Below are 23,887 nucleotides of genomic sequence, written 5' to 3'. Positions count from 1 at the left end.
CTTCTACTTTGGGGAAAAATATAGTTTTAAAGAATATGTAGTATCGTATTAATATTTTCCACTTTTCTAAAGTTTTACTAGCCAATGTTGATAAGTTTTACTCTTTTCTTTGGCAAAGACATTTTGAGATAGAAGGTAGTGATTTGTATGTTCATTTTTATAAACATCAGCAAGTATTAAGACAAAATTCACAAGGAATAGTACATATATACAGTAATAATGGAAAACTAGTTATTTCACATGGATCCTTGGACCAGATAGCCATGCTTATATATGCTTTCTTAAATGCCATCTAGCATTATCGTATGATGACATATCTGATCACGAAGATTGATAACACAAAGAAGTATGGCCATGGAATCCCCCTTTCCCCGCCTATAGATCCAGTTTTTTAAGTAGATTACATTTATGAAACTTGGGAATGAGAGTGGGTGTGTAGATATTGTGATTTAGTCATTTAAGTTTGAAAAATCTGCTTCAGATCTCACTAAATGCCCTCTGCCTAAATGAAGGCAGTCTCTTTTTAGCCCTTTGGTCCTAATTTTATATTGGGGAAGGGGGAATGGCACACAATTTCTAGGTCTAGTTGCTGAAATTTGATAAGGCAAAGCTAGTCAGCTATGGATGCTTGAGAGAGATTTGTTGTATTATAGAAGTCTATTTCTGTTTAAATGACACAGAATCCTGTTGGGCTTCCTGAGATTATGAATTAGGGTGAAAAAAGGTAATTAGATTTTGTAGACCCTTGGAATCAAGACTTACTAAAGTGCATATACACATAACCAATCTACCACATACACTGTAGTCTGCTTTAGCTCTTTCTTTTTAGGGTTTTTAAGGAGAAAAATTTCCTTTGGAAGTTGTTATTCAGATATTCCTATGTTATAGAATGGCAATACTGTGTTCAATTGTAAGAAGCTTTGAGTTTCTACAAAGAGGAGACCAATTGTATAGTAGAAAGAACATGAATATATGAGTTTTGAATCATAAAATTGGGTTTGGATTACTTCTGTCGCTTATTAGTTTTATGAAGGGTCAGAAACATCTTGCAAGTTTTCATGATGATGAAATAATTTCAGTGAAAGTCTTTAAAGGACAATGTCTAGTACTTAATAAATGATGATTTTTATTAGACTTTGGATGTGTTCTGGATTTCTCTTTTTTTGATGTGTGCTTCACTCAGCTCCTCACGGTTTTTTACTAGCATTGTCAGTCCAGCTTTCTTTGTTGCTTTCTTCTTTTTAGCTAGCATGCAGGGCATTTAAAAAACCCATGGTAGTTTGACTACTGATTTATTGTATCCTCAGATTTTCTCTTATGAAAGATTGATATGAGAAGAGCTTAGAAAGTCTTTAATAATCATAACTTTAAATTCAGACACTGTTAGGCAACACTCCTGTTTTGTGTTTTCTTTTTTATTCCCACCCCCCCCCCCCCCCCCCCCCCCCACCCAGTTACTAGGGATTGAACTCAAGGGTGCTTTACTGCAGAGCTGCATCCCCAGCCCTTGGTATTATTTATTTATTTTTGGAATAGAGCCTGGGGCACTTTACTCTCCCTCCCCCATTCCCAGCCCTTTTAAAAAGGTTCTCTGAAATCGTCCAGGCTGGCCTTGAACTTGCCAAGGCTAGTGTTGAACTTGTAATCTTCCTGCCTCAGCCTCTTGAGTAGTTTGGGATTACAGGTGTTCACCCCCATGCCTGACCTGTTATGCATTTATTTTTGGAAACTTTCCATTTAAACTCCACAAACTTGACAAAAAAATTAATTTTTAATCCCTTCTGTAAAATATCAAAACCACAATATTTCTTGAAACGAGTCCATTAACATTTTTCTTTTTTAGTTTGGTCTGTTTGTGTAAATGTTTTCAACTTTGTAAACGTCTCTCATTTTTGTGAATAATCAAAACTTTGCCCTTCCTCACTCTCAATTAGTGCTCCAGGTTGACACTTAAGTAATTTTTCTTTTAGAAAGATTATTTGTGATAATCAGTCAAGGTGGGCTGCTTAGAGGATTGTTTTTGTTGTCCCTACCTATGAAAAAAATAACTTGTCTATTTAGTAGTGTAAAATAATAGCCTGAAAGAAAATTGTTTCTCTTCTATAGTAAACTATTCAAATTTCATCTTTTGCTAAGTTTCACTTATTTCTGTAACCTTGCTAATTACTGCTAATCTGTCATTAGTATAATAATTTATTGAATATTTTTTCTTCATGCAGACTTGACTCATTTTCTTTTAGTTTACTGCTAGTCATAATCTCCATGAGCTGATAAACTTCTGCTAGTTGTGCAATAAAAAGTAGTTCATCTTAAAGACATCTTGATTGATGCACTTGGAAAAGACCACTTATATGCACTTTGGTTCTAGATTGGAATATTTTGTATTTTTAAATAATGAGCTTCATAATGATTCTTTTTCTTTAAAAAGATAATTTTTCTCTTTATCCTATTTGTAGTTATTTGTCAACAAATGTTAATTGTCATTGCCTATATTGGGCAACTGGTATTCCTTTTCCCTATTCATTTTTTTTGTAATCATGAAAGTAATATATCTTCTTGCAACTACTAAAACAAACAGGACTAGGGGTGAATAAAGAAGACATTGATATTTTCTTCTCTTCTTGGGTCTCTACTTTCCCAATTGTGTTCCTTGAGGTAGTCAACATTAACCAACATTAACCAACATTAACCAACACTTTAATGAGTATTTTTCAATATTTTTCTCTTTGCTCAAGAACATATAAGCATATGTACACACAGTTTTGTTAAATAGGGAGTCATATTATTTACATTGCTTAGTAACTTGGATTATTCATTTAAAAGAATATCATGACTTTTAATTAATTTTAATTAAATTAAAAGTATTTTAATACTTTTAAAAGTATTTTAATACTGAGTATTTCGAAGCATACTGCATTATAATTTATTCTGTTCTTACTCAGATGACAGATGTTGATTTTTTTAAATTTCAGTCTTATGACCAGAGAAGTGAACATTCTAAATAAAATATTAGCAAAATAAATCCAGCAGTATATTTAAAAGACAAGCTTATGATCAAGTAGGTTTATTCCAAGAAGACAAGGGCATTAGAATATTAACATTTTATTGACCAAATTGTAAGACAAAAATTATTATTATCTCTCTCTTGGGAATAGTTGAGGGATTTTGTATTGGTATTTGTTCAAAATATCATTAGGAGATGCCCACCCATGTGAACAGCAGTCTAAGTTTGCATGGTTCTGTGATTTTCAAAGTTGATAGATAAAAGTCTTTGTTTTGAATCTTTAGGGGGACTTTGTGGGTCATTTGCATTTTCTTGACCTCACTACTGGCCTTTGGTTGCCAAAACCTGGTACTATGAACAGTATGGATGTTACCATATTTCTGGAGATGTGATGGATGATATAGGCAACATTCAGTTTAGGGCTAGCACCTTTTAAGATATTGTATTTGATTGCTTTGGGCCTAATGTACACCTTGTTGACTCTGTAGAAGTTCTCATTTGCCTTGGAAATGTTGAACTGAATCTTTTGAGGTCTTTCTTGTCGTGCTTCTTAGCAAAATTATGTGTTCTTTACAATATGAGCATTATGAAGCCATTTCTGTTCCCTTTCCAGGATGAGTCATATAATACTGTTTTGGGATTTGACTGTATCTGTTCTGCCTACTGCAAACTGGAAGTAGTGAAGCAATATTGGAAAATGAGTCTTGTGATTTATTGAAAGACAAAAAAGTTTGATAAAATTTCCAAATAATTTCTTCAAGGATAGCATATATAGCACAATTTCTGAATTCTTATTGAAATGTCTTCCTTTTATCTTTATCAGTGAATAATGTCCTGACTGGATTTCATGTTCATGGATCATAATCCTTTTTTTCCCTATAGCATATGCATGTTATACAACTTCAGGCATCTTGTGCAGTGGGTAAGTCTGATGCTAGTTTGATTCTCCTTTCTTTATCTGGCTCTTTCTCTTATCTTCTACACATACCATCCTTCTGTGCCTCAAGATTATCAATGTAATCTTGTTGTGTACTTTATCTCTCTTACGTCTTGAGAAACTGAATTATTAGTTCATCTCTCATTTCCTGAACTTTTATTCCTGCCTGTAGAAGTCTGTGTTTCTTCATTTGGCATATCAGTTGTTTCTTTTTTTTCCTTATTTTGTAAAGTTTAGTAGTTTTGCTGAAATATGTCCTCTTGGTCATTCTGAGTTAATATTCTCAGGTACACATTGTGGTTTTTCAAAGTGTAGTTTCAAAAAATTTTTTGTATTAGGGAAAAAAAAAAAAAACACTTTGCTTTACTTTTTGTTCTATTCCTTGCTTTAATTTTCTTCTCCAGGGACTCCTGTTATCTACATGTTCAGTCTATTGTCTGTTTTCAGTATGTGTAACTTATCTTTCAAATCTGTTTTATATTTTTGAGTTTTAAATTTTTTTTCTTCTTCATCTAGTTTTCTTAAGAGATTACCTGTTTCTATTCACTTTTAAGTTGCTAAATGACTTTTTTTGTTAATTCTTTCCTGAGTTAAGTAATCTTATTTGAGTTTTTATAATTCTTCTTTTCTGTTGTTTCATATCTTGTGTTATTTTTTAAAGACATTTTAGTTCTTTTTGAAATAATTGTTATAATTTTGATATGGCATGCATTTAACATCTGTAGGGGTGTTACTCTCCTTATTCTCTTTTTTCCTGTAATAGCAACTTTTGTGAGATTGACCTTGATACTTTTCTGTGACATTTTTATTTGAAATTATTATTATTTTTTTTTTATCTTTTAGAACGTGACTGAGTTCAGGTGATCTTTTTCTAACTTCACAGAACTTTTTTTTTCCTCCTTTGGTTTTTCTGTAGTAATAAAAAATATGATGACTTGCTTTCTGAGATTCCCTAGCCTTATTCTCACTAGTGAGGTCGGAGGAACCTTCTCTTTCCTTCATCTCTTCTTGTCTGACCCTGATTTTCACCCCAGCAGACCTTTAAACCCTTTCTCTGTGCCTTCTGGGGTTCACTGTCAGTCACCTGCAAAACTCCCTTTATTTTTTAACCTCTTCTCTAAACATTACCTTTATTTTCTTGCTCTAACTGAAACCTAGCTCTCGTCCAAAGAGCACTTCATTCCTTGAAGAATTCTTTAGTGGTGGCTCCTCCTACTGAGAACAGAGATGTTCTTTGCTTCTTTTTGCTGTGTCTAGACTACTTCTGAGCTCATTGTCACTTTCCTTTTACTCCAGTTGTAATTATTGGTGACTTCAGTATCCATATATATGATCCTTCTGATAACTCTGGCTTCTTGACTTCCTCTCTTCCAGCAATCCTGTCTTCTCTCTTAGCCATTTATTTCTGTGGATATCATAGGTGTATGTTTTTAAACCCTTGGTAATCTGGTATCTGAGGGGCTTGAAAAACCATAGGTGCCTAGAACCCATTTCTATAGATTCTGATTTGGTTCCTCTGAGATGTAGCCCAGGATGTTATTTTTAACAAATTTTCAAGGTGACTCAAATGTGCAGTAAGGATTGAGAGCCACTCCCTTAGAACTTTTTATTATGAATAACCACAACTTTCTGTAATACCAATGTGGTCTGATATTTTACTCTCCAACTATCACTTTGTATTTTTCAGGTTCACTGCTAGTACTCAACAACTTAATTCTTGGGACTTTTCATTTACCACCTCTTCTGTTCCATAGTACCTTCATATCCTTTCTTCCTTTTTTACTATCTGAGTTCCCATATTCTGTCTTGCTCTCCTGAATCTACAGTTACTCTCCTGAATCTACTGTCAACCCCTTTGACCTCTCTCCTCGGTTGCTTCTGTTTGGCAAAATAACATTGGTTAGTACCTGCTTAGTTTTTATACCAGCATTCTTGTGGGAGAACATGATTGGACAAAGCAACTATGGTAACTTCAAATTCTTGCCTGTTACCCAGCAAGTTTAAATTTATTGTTTAGTGTACTGCCTGGTTGACCCACTATATTACTCTGATTCTTTCACCCCTCCCATTTGCTTAGATGATATCTTTCCCTTGCACTCAAAGTTTTAGTGTTTCCTTTTCCATCCTCCCTCTCAGCTGGTGACCTTGTTTTCACTTTCACCAAGAAAAGAAACTATCTTCCTATCACCTGCATCTTTACCAGTGTTACTATGAATTAACTGTCTTTTCCTCTATTGAAGGCTATTCCTCCAGTTTTCCCTTAGAGCCCATCCTTTCTCACCTTAAGAACATTGTTCCTGTAATTCTTTCTTTTTTTTTCTAGATCACTGTCAACAGCCTAAAAACATACTGCAATTTCTTTTAATAAAAGAAACCTTCTCTTGAACTTCTTCCAGCTATCACCATCATATCCTTTTCTCAGTTATATCAGACCTCCACAAAAACCAGTTACCTTCCTTCACCCTTCTCCAGTTCTCTCCCTCACTCTTTTCCTCCCTCTCTCTTTCACAGCTTATTGAGGTACAATTTACAGATCACAGAATTCACCCATTGTAAAGGCCAGTTTATTGATTTTTGGTAAATGTGTACCTTGTGTAGCCGTCACCACAATCCAGTTTTTGAATGCTTCCCTTACCCTAGAAAATTCCCTTTAGCCAATCTCCATTTCCAGCCCCTCCCTAGGCAAGTGCTGATTAGCTTTTTGTTTTTAAAGGTCTTTGGGCATTTATGTAAATGTAATCATATAGATGTAGTTTTGTTTTGTTTTACACTATGTAGTCTTTTGCTTCTGGCTTCTTTTCTTAGTATGTTTTTTAGCTTAATCTTTATTATCATGTATTAGTATTTCATTTGTTTTTATGAATGAACATTATTCCATTGTATGAATGTGCCACATTTTGTTTATCCATTTACCAAATAGACATTTGAATTCTTTCTAGTATTTGATTTTATGAATAATGCTTCTATGAATATTCATGTATAAGCTTTGATGTGGAAAATGTTTTAATTTCTGTGAGTAGATTCCTGGGAGCAGAATTCTTGGGCTCATGAACCATTTTGAGGTTAATTTTTGATGTGAGGTAATGACCTAAAATTTTTTTCCTGCATATATGGATATCTAGTTGCCCCAACACCATTTCACTTGAATGGTTGAAAAGACTGTCCTTTCTTTCACTGAACTGTCTTGGCCTCTTTGTTGAAAAGCAAAACCTGGGGTCACGGAAAGATCAATCTTTGAGGATGTTTTACCAGTTGGAACTTCCTGTTAAATCCTCAGTCCATTAGTCCTTCACTTTTCCAGATAGGACTACAACCTCATAATAGTGGAGATGCTGGACCTCCCTTTCCATCGCCACTTACATGGCTACTATAACTGAGATTGTGACAAATCAAGTTAAGTCCTTTTTGGCCATGGCAACAAAGCTGCTGGTTTTCAAGACCTACCCCACTGAGGCTGAACTGCCTTTTGGGGATGGGAGAATGAGAGTAGTCCCAGGCAAACATGCCATAGGCTTGCATTGTTCTTACCCAGAGTTATGTAGTTTTTATAAATAAACATTTCTTTGTTACATGTATGCCTTTCGTTCATTTTGAGTGCTAAAAAATCAACTCTCTATTCTGTTTTGAACTATTCTAGTCAGGCTTCTTCCTCTGTCATTTCACTGAAACTGCTTGTTATGGTCATCAGTTGCTTTCAAATTTGCTGAATCCAATGGTCATTTCTTAGTCTTTGTCTTACTTGACCTATTAGCACTGTTTAATACTCTCTCCCTCTGAAGTCCTGGCTTTCAGGGTTCAGGATACTGAAAGGAAAGTGAAATGCAGACAAGCAACTCAGAAACTAGGCAGAGAGATTCACACACAGAAAGTTTATCTGCCCAGTCAGAGTCTGACAAAAGCCATCACTCAAAAGGGTGAGAGAGGGCAGGGAAAATCTAACTCTGGGGTATTGTGTAGGGCTGTTTGCGTAGACTTGCGTGAGCTGTCTGTGTGAAGCCTTGCAGTGGGCTCTTAGAAGAACAAAGAGTTATTTTAGTTATGTTGGTTAATAGATGGTGAGGGGGACAGAGAACTATCTGCTAACTTCTGTCTTCCTTTGTAAGTACCTTTCTAGGACAGGGATGTGAAATTTATTTGAAGCTTTGGACCTAATATCCCCCCCCCCCCTTTTTTGTTTTATAGTGGACCCCTTGGGAATGTGGGCAAGATGGCTCCTCTAGCTACTTCCAGCTGGAGTGGGGCGTAGTCTCCTAATTCAAATCCTCATCAGCACTCTAAGGGGTGTGGGCTTCAGGATGCTGGTGAAGGTCTAAACTGGGAGGTAGTGGTGACTTTGGGAGATATCCATCATTTTCAGACAGGCGCACATATTCCCCAAGGAGCATCTGGTTGACTCGTTGGTTGGTAAGATTTTGGTTCTCTCCAGGATGGTCTCTTGAGGCACCTCAAGAGACAGGGAACTAAGAAAGCCAAGTTAATATTGCTGTTAATGAACCCAGGAGGGGAAATACGCAGGATATGAGAGGGTTCCAAGGGAATGAAGAGAAAGGGAGAGGCTAAGTGTGAAGCCCCTTTGTCAAATTTTTGTGGCCAGATCTTGCAAGATTTGTTCAGTTTTTCTGGATTGGTTGATACAACAACAGTGTTGTTCCCCAAAAAGAAACAGGTTCCACCTTTTTCAGCTGTGGGGAGGTCCAGAGCCCATCTGTTTTGTAAGACCACCTCTGCAAGGGAGGAGATTGGGCCTGGAGGATGCGAATGGCCTCGGTAGAGGTTTCGATAGATCTAGCCACCTAATGCTCAGTTATTCAAATTGTTTAGCAAAGTTTATGCTGTGTCCTAGAGCTCCCCCTTAGAGTCCTAAGGAAGTAAGGGAGGTGCCTAGAGTAATGCCTACCAAAACGGGAGGAAGGCTGCACGTTTTTGTCAGCTGGTTGGAGTGAAAGTTAACATAAATTCTGAATAACTGTAAAAGGCGAGTGAGGGGAGAGCAGTAAGGACCAGTAAAGTATAGGACCAGTAAGCAGGGTCCTATAGTGGAGGAGTTGATGCAAGCACTTAGGGATTGTGAGCATAAGAAGTAGGTGCCAAAAAAAAAAAAAAAAAAAAAAAGAGTAGGTGCCTGGCTAGAGAAGGAAGTAGTGGAGGTTAAAGAGTGATGTTTATAGAGCATGGAAATTGAGGAGTGGTGCCTTACCACTCTGGCAGTTTTTTGATAGTTATCAGGCACTCCTGCCTAAGAATCTCTTTTGTAGCCTCCAGTCTTACTTATTTGTGTGACTAACACAAGTGTACATCTTAAGTTACATTTAATTACTGTTTCTTCTTTTAAATGCCTAGGAATGGCTGTGTTTTGGTTTTAACTGTCTTGCTAGGTGTTCAAGACCAAGCTGGTCAAATTGACCTTGTTCTACCTGTGTTAGAATCAGCTGAGTTCCCACAGGGGTTACTCATGGAGAACTTGAAAGCAGCTTCTTAGCTCCTTTAGTGCCATTTGCTAGGTAGGGTCTCCTTGATGAATCATCAGGGATATTTCCCTTTTTCAATGACCCTCCTCTGCAGCAGGTACACTGGGTTGGCTTTTCATCCTCTAGTGGAGTCATTAATCTCCCTGATTGGGAGGTCATGTGGCCCAGAGTTGAAAAGCACCTAGAGAAGTTCTCTTGTTTCCCTGGATTCAGGTTGACTCAAAGGGTAAGATCAAATATTGTATTTTTTGGCCCCTTAAGATCAACTTCCAAGTTTGATCTTAAACATCCAGCAAGTCAGTTTCACCAGTGATAAAGTAAGAATATTGGGCTTTAATTCAGTGTCTATAACTTTATAGTCATTTACCCCCTTTTACTTAATTGAGGTCTATATTATCTTATCTGTCCTGTAGGCGATAGATTATTATTTCAAATTAATTTAGATTGTTCTTGAAACAGAACTTCTGCAAAATGTTAATCAGGCATCAGTTATAGAGTGTACAAGGAAGATAAAAAATGGAGTTAATAACAGGAGAAACATATTTAGTTGTGTAATAGGTATCTTGAATTTGGCTGAGCTAAACATTATATCACATATTTCCTGTTTGAGGTCATAGTAACTTTATAACAAAAATCAATCTTTTGAGTATAACTTTAAGTTGAAGTTTGACTTATTTTGGAGCCACTCTAACATGCAGTAAGGTGGGAGGCAGAGCCTTATCTCAAGTAAGGTGGGGCTCTTCATAAATCTTGGGAAAATGTTCAAGTTTTGAAACTGATTTGTTACCTCCTTTTAAAATATCATTTTTGTAAAGTTTACATATATAGTTTCCTGAGTCTGTATGAATGCTAGTTAACACAATATGACATTACATCTAAAGCTATGAATTAAAGGCTGAGAGCGCTTTTAACTTTCCTTTTGTGTGGCAGAATGCTTTCCATGTTTCATGATATTAACCTTTAAACAAATTAGGCTCTCATTATATTTTAGAAATACATTTACATTTTTATCCCACTTTAGAAGGAAACATAAAATTTTACATATATCCTATTGCTAATGGGTCCTGTTATAGAACATTAAGTGATATAAATAAATCTCCAATAGATTCACCATTCTTCTAAATTTAAAATTACCATTACAGACAAGTTTGGTTTGGTGAATAGCAGCTTGATAAAAATATATTTTAAAAAATTTTCTCCTTTTAAAGATTTGTGTACCTGGAAGATATGAACACATTTAGATGTTTTTACATTAAGTTTAGCTTTGAAAGGAAAATTCAAACTCTGTAATGTAGGATAATACTTGAAAATATTGTTGTGCTATCAGTTTCGCACAGATCCCAGTTCCTTCAAAATTAGTTGCTTTAAAGAATAAAACTTGGGCTGGGGATATAGCTCAGTTGGTAGAGTAGTGTTGCCTTGCAAGCATAAGGCCTGCGGTTCAATCCCCAGCACCACAAAAAAAAAAAAAAAAAAAAAAAAAGAATAAAACTTAGTAGACACAATGGTAAGAGTAAGTTAATGTTTTAAGAAATCCTTTCAGTTTAACCCATGGATTAAGCCTTATTTTTTTTATCAGTACATTAGTATCCTTATCCTTAGGGATAAATAGTTAAATAGCTTTAACTGATTGTTCCACATACATATATCACCAACTTACTTACATACAAACTGTTGAAATTTGCCCTTTACTTATACAGACCTTCTTAGCATTTACTTAGATTCTCATGTATTTTATCACACAAAGACTTTCTTACCCAGAAACATTTTCCTTCTATTAAATATATTTCTATACCTAGAGCCTTCTATTTTTTTCTTTCTTATCTGTTGACCCTTTTTGTTCACATTCTGAAAAAACTCTAATGGAATTTTTGAATTTAGATAAATTACTTCATTTTAATATGATTAAATATTTTATGTTATTTATAATACTCTAATTGAAACACGGTTGAAACATTTGGATCCTTTTTTATATAGAATTGTACCTGTTAGAATTTAACTCTAGAAACTTTGTTTTTAGTGATGATATAAAGTAATTAAACCCTTTTTATTTAGCAATCTACAAAAATACCAATAATGTTTAAGTATATTATCCCATGGAATTTAAGGAGTTAAAGAGTACCTGATGTTATTTAACAGTTAGCATTTTAATTTTGTAAATTAATCAGATGTCTCTAACAAACACATTTGAATAATCCCATACATGTTAAATCTATTTTACTGTAAAAAAAAACAAGATATCAGATAAGTCTATTGAACAGTATCTGTCATTTCTTTCCTGTTGAAGAAAAGTCCTTGAAACACTTGATATTAGTCATTTTATAGACATCAACATTTTATGTCTCTAGTTTAACACCTAGAGACTTGTGAGGTAAGTAATTTTAAAGACATTTTACCTTTGTTTACTCAGTTTAAATTGACCCTTTAAAATCATGTGAATTAAAGATATCTGGATACATTTTTAAAATTTTAATTTATGAGTTCTCATTATAGGCCAATTTTGGTATCATGTACATGATATATGGATATATATATATATATATATATATATATATATATATACAGACAGACAACTTGAAATACATATAACACAAAAGCAAAACAAGAGTCCTAGGAAAAAAAATTATAATGGCCACAATTATTTTAGTAAATAGCATGAGAAAGCGGGAAAGAGAGAGAAAGGCAAAGAGAGGGAAGGGGAGAGAGAGAAAAAAAAGTCTTTAAAACCGTTTTTTCTGTGCAGCCCAGGAGAAGTTTAAAATGGACACTTTTTCTTCAGTCTCAGGTTGGTCCCTCATTGAGGCTGCTGGCTTTTGCAGTTTACATTCCAATGTAGGCTTCAGCAAGGCCAGGCAAGGGAAATTGCTTGCCTAGGACTTTTTAACCCTTTTTCTTCCTGGCTGATAATCAGGTAGTTTTGGATGCAGAAAATAGGAACATTATCTCCCACTACTTTTGAGGAATGGGGCTTCTATATTATCCTCCTTACTGAGAAATGCCACTGGCTGTTGGGCTGAGTAGGGTTATTTTTTCTCTCAGTGACAAGCAGGTTAAGTTCTTGCTCCATAGATAGTTGAGGTTAGGGTTTCAGCCTTAGGACAGATGCTGGTTTAGTAAGAGCCAGAAGGATTTGAGCGGGAGAGTAGGAGTTGCAGAGGGAAGGTTTCAAATGCAGGAAAGAGAAAGCCAGAATGTATGGAATCTCTTTCCTTTTCCCCGAGTGCTTCTAGAAGTTAAAAAGATGCCTAAGAATGTTGGGATCTAAAGTGCCATTAAGCGGACATTTGGAGTCATTATCTAAAGTGTATGATGGCCACATTTGATTACATAATCAGACAAGCTTTTTTGGTTTGCGGTCTGGTTGTGAGATGGAGGGACTGTAGTTAGGCAACAGGCAACCAAGAGGCTATGGGTGGGGAGTGAGTGCCAGTTGTCCATTACGAGAGAAGATCCAGTGAAGATAGAGGTGAAGTGTCCCTCAGCCCCTAGGGAATCACTTTGAGTGAAGGATGGGTTACCCAGGGGGTCGTCACCACCATAGGGTGAGCGTCAAGGAGGGTGCCTGGGTGCCTAGCTTTCGAGAGACAAGTCATAGAGACGAGGGCCAGGACCAAGAGTAGGTCTCACAAGAGGCAGCCCTCTCAGGAAAGCATCCGTCAACCTGGAGTTCTCCCCCAGCAATTAGCGTAGGGATTCAGCCATAGTTGTAAGAACCGTGGCTGAGGGTTTCCCTGACCCTCAGAGAGCCTTGGGGGTGCGGGATGTTCAACGGTCACTTCCCAGGTCTTGAGGTTGTTTAACCAAAAGCCGGGGAAACACTTACCAAATGAGGCCGATGTTGGGATGTGAAGGAGAGCGCTCGGTGAAATGGAGGCCTGGTCTCTGAAGAGGGTTGGATTGGGTCCCAAGGCAGCTCAAACCCTTACAGCAAGGGGAACAAACACTCTGGGGAGTCTAATCCAAGTCATGGCACCAATGAAAGGAAAATGAAATGCAGACAAGCAGCAGAAACCAGGCAGAGAGATCCACACCCAGAAAGTTTATTTACCAGTCAGAGTTTGACAAAGGCCATCACTCAAAAGGGTGAGAGAGGGCAGGAAAAATCTAACTCTGGGGTATTATATAGGGCTGTTTGCGTAGGCTGCACAAGCTGTCTGTGTGAAGCCTTGCTTGATAAGTTGAGAAGAACTTATCTTAGAAGAACTAAGAGATATTTTAGTTATGTTGGTTAACAGGTGGTGAGGGGGACAGGGAGCTCTCTGCTAACTTCTGTCTTCCTTTGTAAGTACCTCTCTAGGGCAGGAAGGTGAAATTTATTTTAAACTTTGGACCTAAAGATAATACTTTATCTTGGTTGTTCCATGTCATTGTATGCTCCATGTTAGTAAATTTTTTTCACTGATTCCTCCTCATCTTCACGACCTATAAAAGTTCGAGTGCTCCAGGGATTTATTTCTCTTCTGAGGACATTGCTTTCCCTGTTGCCCTCTCAAATTATACCTTTTTCTTTCTGTCTCTACTTCCTATGTGTTTTAGATCACTGGACCTGGAGAAAGTAGATGCTGTCTTTAAACCTCATTCGTAGTTTTCAGAGCACTCTGTTGTTTCTTCTCTAAAATTCTCTGACTTTGAATCTCCATGTCACCAGATTGTATTGTTTACAAACCCTTATTATTGCTATTGACCTGTACTTCTTGGTTCATTGCATGCAGTGATTTTTTTTATACTGAGTACTTGGAGTTAGACCAGGACTTCACAAAGGTACAATTCCACAAGACTTTTCACTCCAAATGCCAGTTGCAAGCATAGAGGTTCCCAGACCCACTGTTTCAGTTAACCTTTTTGCTGCTGTGACTAAAAGACTGGACAACAACAATTTTGGAGGAGGAAATGTTTATTTTGGGGCTCAGGGTTTCAGAGGTCTCAATCCATTGACAGCTGGCTCCATTCTTCAGGGCTCAAGGTGAGACAGAGCAGCATGGCGGAAGAGTGTGGTGGAGGGAAGTGGCTCATATGATCAGGAAGCAGAGAGAGACTAAGTTCAGCTCACCAAATATACCCGAAAGGTAGGGGCCCAAGGACCTACCTCCTCCAGCTACACCCCAGCAGCCTACAGTTGCCACTCAGTTAACCCCTGTCAGGGGATTAATTCACTAATTGGGTTAAGGCTCTCATAACCCAATCATTTCCCTTCTGAATGTTCTTGCATTGTCTCACACATGAGCTTTTGGGAATACCTAATATCTGAACCATAATAACCACTTTCATTTTTACCAACTCACTACAAATTTGGGTGTTCTTCCTACCCCCTCAGATGTGGTAATTCATGAGAACTCATAGAAGTCAGGAAAGCACTGTAGTTAAGGATATGGCTTTATTGTAGTATCTGGGATACAAATCAGAATTAGCCAAAAGAAGAGATACATAGGACTGGGAGGCTCCCAAATGGGAAGATTTTGTTGTTTGTTCCCCATGGAGTTAGGGTGTATCACGTGTGTAATGTAACAGTACATGCAGAGAATTGCCAAGCAGGAAGCTCACCCTAGTCTCAGTGTCCAAAGTTTTTATTGGAGTTTCATTATGTAGGCATGATTAAATTATCAGCTACTGATTAGACTTTGTCTCTAACTCCCCTCCTTTCTTTGGTCAGCTGATACATCTTGGTTCGAAGTCCCAACCCTGTAATCACATAGTTGGTCTTTTGGCATTGCCAGCTCCCATCCTGAGTCATTTCATTACCCACAGACTATCTAGGAGCCCACCATGAGTTCCATCCATGAATAGAAAAAGATACTCCTGTCATTCAGGAAATTACTAGAATTTAAAGATTACCTCCCAGGAACTTGGGCAGGGTGGTGTTAGTCAGTCTTAATTACCTGGGATTCTTGCTCTCCCTTTTGTCAGTTCCCTTCATCTCTCACCAATTCTATTTCTAATCTTAGTTCTTGATAATTCCAATCATGTAGATATTTTTTCAATATTCTGGTTTTTCAATCTTTGAATTTGTCTTCAGTGAGCTCGACTGCCCACTTACTTCAGTCATTCCTTCTCACGGTCATACCCTAGATCTTGACTAGTAACTGCAGACTCTCCATAATTTCAGTTTCACATATTCCACTCACTGACTACTTGCAATTTTCTCAACTTTCTCCTTTTAGTACCCTGATTCCAATAATCCTTTAACCCCACTGGGACCTCTAGTCCATTGATTCATTTGACTATGATTCCATACTCTCTTACATTCTCTATTGTCTTACTCCTTCCCTATTCAATTTAAATCAATCATAATTATGCCTGCCCATAACATTGACAAGGTGTCCCCTGTTCCCTGCTGGGTCATGAACCAGGGCCTTGCACGTGTGAGGCAAGGGCTGTACTACCTAGGTAAACCCCTAGTATTAACATTTCTTCTTCCTTGGTTCATTGTCCTTACTGAGCCAAAACCACATTTCCTGGTTCAGTCCAACTTTCCACTTTCTCCATGCCGGCCCCCACAGAGATAAATGGAGTTACTGAAGCACACGACTTTACTGAGTGGTTTCATTTTAAGTTCATGACCACAAACCTCAAGTGGGACCCTAATCCTGCCAGGTAATTGTGTTATATATCCTTAGTCTAGGAGGTGGGAGAGTGGATGGATGATTATTTCATACTTTTTCCTCTCATCTTGTATTTCTAATACTTCTTTCCATTTTTCTTAGCTTATGACTTTTCTACTTTCCTGAAAAAGTTGTAAAGAACTTTCATAGAAGCCCCTAATCACATCTGTTCCTCTACTAGCCTTTGCATCCATATATTCCGATAGTTACTAAGAACTGTGTATACTTCTTTCTATAGGCAACCCTTCCATTTGTGCATTAGATCACATCAGCTCTTGCTTATTCAAGAATATTGCTTCAGCCATTCTTTCCCTTTTCTAAGTTTTCCTCATCAGCATTCAAACATGTCATTTTTCTCATGTTAAAAAGTTCTTTTAGCTGGGCACAGTGGCACATGCCTGTAATCCCAGCAGTTTGATAGGCTGAGGCAGGAGGATTGCAAGTTCAAAGCCAGCCTCAGCAATTTAGGCAAGGCCCTTGTCTTAAAGGCTGGGGATGTGGCTCAGTGATTAAGCACCCCTGGGTTCAATCCATGGTACCCCCACCTTACCCCAAAATTAACCTTCTGCCTCTGCCACCCAGTTTCTGTGTTCTGTGTTTGTAGCAAACCCTTAAAGAGTTGTTTATAATCTTTTCTCCTGTCCCCGCCCCACTCTTTTTTAGCAGTATTGTGGATTGAACCCAAGGCCTCATACATGCTAGGCAAGTGTTCTATCCCTGAGCTACATCTCCAGCCTTTTTTATTATCTTTTGAGACTGGATCTCATTGCCCAGACTGCCCTTGAACTTGGAATCCTCCTGTATCATCCTCCCCATTAGCAGGGAGTATAGGTGTGTGTGCCACCCTGCCTGGGAGCCCCCCATTTAAAAAATCTTATTATTTTAAAAATATACAAAAAGTTGTGAAAAAGTTACCAAAAAACTCCATTATGCACATTCACCAGTTGTTAAAATTTCATGACATGTATATTATGATTCTGCTTATGTGCGTTTTTTCTGAATCATTTGAGAGTAAGTTGGGTCAACATATGTTTACACCTAAATACTCACTGTTTCTTTCCTAAGAAAAAAGACATGCTCATACAATTAGAAAAATCAGGAAATTTAACATTTATATAATGGTATTATCTACTCTGTAGTTGATGTTCAAAGCTCGTCTCTTCCCTCAATATGTTTACAGCATTTCAGCATTTGTAATGGCTTCATTACAATATTATGCATAACCATTTTGTTGGGAATTTAGTATCCTTTAGAAGCAATTGTTAGCCTCTCTTGTGACTTTTGGCATTGACACTTTGAGGAGTATAGTCATTTTATAGTCTGTTTCATCCTTTTCCTTAGGTCAGGCATTTTGGGGACAGGAATACTACATAAGTAATGGATGTCCTTCTAACTGCATCATATTAGGAAGCACATGATTCCAATTTAATGTTAACTTTGGTTGTTTGGTTAGGATGTGTTTTCCAGATTTCTCCACTGTCAAATTACTCTTTTCGTTTTGAAGCATATAAGTAATTCATTGGGAGAGATTTTGAAATCATATAAATCTGTCACTCATCAAAATTTCACTAACCAGTTTTCATATGTTAGTAATTCTTGTTGTCAATTATTACTATGATGATGGCAAACTGATGATTCTCTAACTCAGCCATTTTGTCTGTATTTATTAGTTGATCTTCTATTGTAAAAACTGTCCAAGCTTTCCTGTCTCCTTTTCTTACTTGACAGTGTAAATTCAATAAGTTGATTTTGTTCTGTGGGTGATGATCAATTTCTGAAATTTATTTTTATTTTTATTTTTATTTTTTTTATTGTAAACAAATGGGATACATGTTGTTTCTCTGTTTGTACATGGCGTAAAGGCATACCATTTGTGTAATAATAAATTTACATAGGGTAATGTTGTTTGATTCATTCTGTTATTTTTTCCCTTCCCCCCACCCCTCCCACCCCTCTTTTCCCTCTATACAGTCCTTCCTTCCTCCATTCTTGCCCCCCTCCCTAACCCTAACTCTAATCTAACACTAAACCCTCCTACCCCCCATTATGTGTCATCATCCGCTTATTAGCGATATCATTTGTCCTTTGATTTTTTGAGATTGGCTTCTCTCACTTAGCATGATATTCTCCAATTTCATCCATTTGCCTGCAAATGCCATAATTTTATCATTCTTTACGGCAGAGTAATATTCCATTGTATATATATACCACATTTTCTTTATCCATTCGTCAATTGAAGGACATCTAGGTTGGTTCCACAATCTGGCTATGGTGAACTGAGCAGCTATGAACAGTGATGTGGCTGTATCTCTGTAGTATGCTGATTTTAAGTCCTTTGGGTATAGGCCAAGGAGTGGGATAGCTGGGTCAAATGGTGGTTCCATTCCAAGTTTTCTAAGGAATCTCCACACTGCTTTCCAGAGTGGCTGCACTAATTTGCAGCCCCACCAGCAATGTAAGAGTGTACCTTTCTCCCCACATCCTCGCCAACACCTGTTGTTGCTTGTATTCTTGATAATCGCCATTCTACTTGGGGTGAGATGGAATCTTAGGGTGGTTTTGATTTGCATTTCTCTTATTACTAGAGATGTTGAACATTTTTCCATACGTTTGTTGATTGCTTGTAGATCTTCTTCAGTGAAGTGTCTATTCATTTCCTTAGCCCATTTGTCGATTGGATTATTTGCATTCTTGGTGTAGAGTTTTTTGAGTTCTTTATAGATTCTGGAGATTAGTGCTCTATCTGAAGTATGATTGGCAAAGATTTTCTCCCACTCTGTAGGCTCTCTCTTCACATTGCTGATAGTTTCCTTCACAGAGAGAAAGCTTTTTAGTTTGAATCTATCCCAGTTATTGATTCTTGCTTTTATTTCTTGTGCTATGGGAGTCCTGTTGAGGAAGTCTGGTCCTAAGCCGACATGTTGAAGATCTGGACCTACTTTTTCTTCTATAATCTGCAGGGTCTCTGGTCTGATTCCGAGGTCCTTAATCCATTTTGAGTTTAGTTTCGTACATGGTGAGAGATATGGGTTTAGTTTCATTCTGTTGCATATGGATGTCCAATTCTCCCAGCACTATTTGTTGAAGAGGCTATCTTTTCTTCATTGCATATTTTTGGCCCCTTTGTCTAGTATGAGAAAATTGTATTTATTTGGGTTTGTATCTGTGTCCTCTATTCTATACCATTGATCCACCTTTCTATTTTGGTACCAATACCATGCCGTTTTATTACTATTGTTTTGTAGTAGAGTTGAAGGTCTGGTATTGCGATACCCCCTGCTTCACTCTTTCTGCTAAGGATTGCTTTAGCTATTCTGGGTTTCTTATTCTTCCAGATGAATTTCATAATTGCTTGTTCTATTTCTGTAAGGTACATCATTGGGATTTTAATTGGAATTGCATTGAATCTGTACAGCACTTTAGGTAGTATGGCCATTTTGACAATATTAATTCTTCCTATCCAAGAACATGGGAGATATTTCCATCCTCTAAGGTTTTCTTCAATTTCTTTCTTTAGTGTTCTGTAGTTCTCATTGTAGAGGTCTTTCACCTCTTTTGTGAGATTGATTCCCAAGTATTTTATTTTTTTTGAGGCTGTTGTGAATGGGGTAGTTTTCCTAATTATTCTTTCCGAAGATTCATCACTTATGTATAAAAATGCGTTAGATTTATGTGCATTGATCTTATATCCCTGAAATTTATTTTGAAGCTCCAGTTGTCCCCAATTTGACTAGTGGGAGCAACTTCAGGATTTTATATTCCCTGAGCATTATTTTGAGCACTTCCTAACTTTCCAGAACAACATATGATGCTACAGGTTTATCTGCATTCCTACTCCTCAGTGGTATAATTGGATATATCACCATGGAGCCTTGGATTCCTTTTTTTCCCTTTTAATTAAGGTATGATTTACATGGATTAAAATATAGACATTAATATTTAGTTATTAGTGAGTTTTGATAGTTGTATACACAATCTGTCATTTACTACCTCATACAAGATGTGGAACCTATCTGTCATTTAAGAAAGTTTCCTCATGCTTTTTTTTTTAAATCCAACTCTCCCCCACCACCTGACCACCACGAGGTAACCCTTTATTTTCTACTATCATTGATTAGTTTTGCTTGTTCTTTTGTTCTTCTAGTGCATGTATAAGAATCATACATTAAGTACATTAAGTATTTGTAGGACTGGATATTTAGCTCAGTGGTAAGCACTTGCCTAGTATGTGTGAGGTCCTGGATTTGGTACTTAGTACTCCAAAAAAAAAAAAAAAAAAGTATTTATTAGTTTGGTTTCTGTATCAGTTTAAATCCATTCATGATGAGAAACTATATAGTAATTTAAACAGGGGTCACTAAATAAGAAGAATTATCAACTATAAGAGGAATTGGAGTAATGAGGGATTGGCTGTTAAGAGGGAAAGAGGATGTAGGAATAACAAGTAGAAGAAGCACTACTCTTATACTGAGATAGAATGAATGCTCAAGGAAGAGTAATCCCCCAACCCCTGGATGACAGCCAGACTTTGTTGTAAAGGGCATGGCTGTGGATTATTGAAGGGCAGGGAAATAGCTCTTTGGTACCATCCCAACAAAAGTTTCTTGAAATCTGCCCTCTAGAACTTGGAGGAAGCCACCCTGCCAAGGAAAACTATTCGGAACAGACATCTTACCAAAGGTGCCCCACTATAAAACTATCAGAAAGATGGTGCAGCGCTGGGTACTTCTGGTTGCCTTGCAGTACAGGAACAGAACACTGGAGGAGCTGCATATGCTGTAGTAAGCAACTTGATACTAGAGAAGCTGTGCTGCAGAATCTGAGTGCTGGTGAAGCCATGTGCACTGGAACCCAGAAACAAAACCCTTTCTTCCCACAAGATTTCTCTGGTGCCTCCTACTCATGAAGCCTAATATTGTGCCAGATGACAAAGAAAAAATATTTAAAGGACTCAGATCTATTTTCACAGAGCAGTCAAAAAGAATGAATTTGGAGCTGGGAGTCAATAAGGTGATTATTAGCTCAGATCATGTTTCTTCTTTTGGACCTAAGTTTTAATTGTATGATAGCAATTTTGCATAAAAGAGTAGTAGAGACTGTCCAGTAACTAGGTGGAGTGTGAGACCAAATTAGTCTGATGTTTTTAGGCTTTGTTCGAGTTTTAGTGTATTTTAGTCCATCATTGGCTTCGGATATTTTGAGGTTGGTCAGGACTTTTTCATCAGAAGTGCTTGGTATCTGCCCTGGCAAGTTTTTAGAGATCTCTTTGTGCTTTAGCACTAGCCAATATCCTAGAATTCTAAAATAAGGATGATTTTCTCTGCTAATGCTGTCTGCCAAGGGTTTTTAATTTATCTACCCTATATCCATTCTTCTAGAAATTAGCATATATGTGTATGTTTTATTTCCTTTTAATTCATACAGAAAAGGTAGCAACCATGATACTCTTTTGTATTTTTCCTTCTCACTTAACAACATATCATGGAAATCATTTTATATTACTTTGTAGAGATTTATTTTCATTATTTTATAGTTACATAGTATGCCATAGTATACATGTGCCATGGTTAATTCAGTTGATCTCCTGTGTTTGGGCACATTCCTATGGTTTCCAGTATGTTGCAGTAAAAAATACTGTAATGAATAATCTTTTGTGTATATATTTTCATCTTGTTGGAGTCCCTTCTCTCTTGAATCTCTTCCAGTCAAAATTTTTTCTTCATTATTCCAGTTTAGCTACTTTTATAAGAGATTTTAGTGACTTCCATGTTGATAAATTCAGTAGTCAGTTCTAAATCCTTATGTCATATGAACTCATTCTACCTTCACTCCCTTAATAATCTCTCAGTCTTATGTCTTTATTTACTGTGTTAATCAACTTTCCAACACTGTTAACAAAATGCCTGATATAATCAACTTATGAAGAGAAAAGATTGATTTTGGCTTACAGTTTTGGAGTTTCCAGTCCATACTTGGTTGATCCTGTCTCTGTGGGCCTGTGGTTAGGCAGGATATCATGGTGGGAGTGCATGGTTTGAAAAAAACTCATATCATGGCCAGGGAGATAAAAGAAAGCAAGTAGTGTTCTAGGGGCCCACAGTCCCCTTCAAGGGCAGTCCCTACAGCAATGTAAATACCTTTTACTAGGTCCTGTGTGTTAAAGGTTCCATCCCCTCCATATAGTGCCACACTGGGGACCAAGCTTCTAACAAATGGGCTTTTGGGGAGCATTCAGGATCCAAACTCTAGTACTGTTTATATACTGACAACTTCCAGATACATGTATCCAATCTAGATTTCCTTTCCAAATCTCAGATGCAATTTTTGTTTTTAGCTGCTTACTTGATATTTCTATTTGGATGTCTAAAAGACATCTTAAGCATGTTTGCTTAGAATTGAACCCACTATCCTCTCTTTCCTTCATCTATTTTACTTATGGTTCTTTACATCTTGTTGATAGCAACCCCATCCTTCCATTTGTTCACAACACTGGTGTCATCTTTGATTTCTCTCTTTCCCTTCCCGCATTCAGTGTATCAGGAGATCTACTGGCTATATAGGCCTTTAAAACATACCTAATATTAGACCATGTCACTTACCTGGGATTACTGTAATAGCTTTCTGATTTTCTTCTACAGTTTCTTTTCAACACATGTAGTCAGAGTGATCTTTTTTAAAAATATTTTCTTAGATGTCGATAGACATTTTATTTATTTATTTATTTATTTATTTATTTATTTATTTATTTATATGTGGTGCTGAGAATCAAACCCAGTGCCTCATACATGCTAGGTAAACACTCTACCACTGAGCCACAACCCCAGCCCCAGAGTGATCTTTTTAAACTATATCAGATCTTGTCTTTACTCTTAATGCTTGCCCTGTGACTTCCTATCTTACTCAGAATAAAAGGTTAAGTTCTCACAAGAATTAATAATTCCCTACACATTGTGGTTCCAGTCCTCTGATTTCATCATCTTCTAATCTAACCGTTCCTGTCTCCTGATCTACTGTATTCTAGTTTTACAGGCCTTCTTTATCCTTGAATAAGCTGAGTATACTTCTGATTATGTTTAGGATCTTTTCATCGGGTTTTTTTTCTGCCTGGAATTCTCTTTCCCCAGGTATCTACATAGCTTACTCCATCAACTCCTTCAGGTTTGTGCTTATCCTGTTTAAAATTATAATCTCTCTCCCTTAATCCCCAATATTCCTGCTCTCCTCTGCTTTATTTATTTCTTCCTATAGGATGTAATACATTCTTACATGCTGTTTTACTTATTAATATAGACTCTAAGCTTATGGAAGGCAGTGATTGCTAACTGGTTCCTTTCTGTATTATCAGTATCTAGTATGATGTTTGGTACATAGTAGATAATTAATTACTTGTTGGATGAGTTGGAAGAATTAGTTCTTTCTGAAACTCAAGCTCTTTAAATCTGAGTCTTAAAACTTTTCTTTTTCTGCTTAGATCAGTGGTTCTCAGACTTCAGCATGCCTCATGATTAACTGGAGGACTTGCTAAAACATAGATTCTGAACTGCAGGCCTGGTTTCTAGTTTAATATACCTAAGTGGGGCTGGAAAATTTGCATTTCTAACAAGTTCATAGGTGCTGTTGATGCTGCTGCTATAAAGACCACACTATGAGAACTACTAACTATAAAAATGTTTTCTTACATCTTTGATTTCTTCTTTCATTTATCTTTTCTTTCTGAAACTCTCACATTGGGTTTTTTGAATGTGCCCTCTGAATTTCTTATCTTGACCTTTATGATTTCCAAAATATGAACATAATTTTTGTTTCTTTTGAGACTCTTGTTGCCCAGGCTAAGCTTGAACTTTCCATCCTCCAGCTTTAACTTCCCTAGTAGCTAGAA

General features: G+C 37.0%; 1 protein-coding gene across 1 annotated transcript in view; it reads left to right on the top strand.

The window, feature by feature from the left end:
• Positions 1-23,887, top strand: part of Tanc2 (tetratricopeptide repeat, ankyrin repeat and coiled-coil containing 2) — a 476,564-nt gene that overhangs the window by 7,804 nt on the left and 444,873 nt on the right.

This window comes from Sciurus carolinensis, chromosome 3 (assembly GCF_902686445.1).
Source record: "Sciurus carolinensis chromosome 3, mSciCar1.2, whole genome shotgun sequence".
NCBI lineage: Eukaryota > Metazoa > Chordata > Mammalia > Rodentia > Sciuridae > Sciurus > Sciurus carolinensis.
Note: the sequence above shows the minus strand (reverse complement) of the source record. Positions and strands in the feature narration are given on the sequence as shown.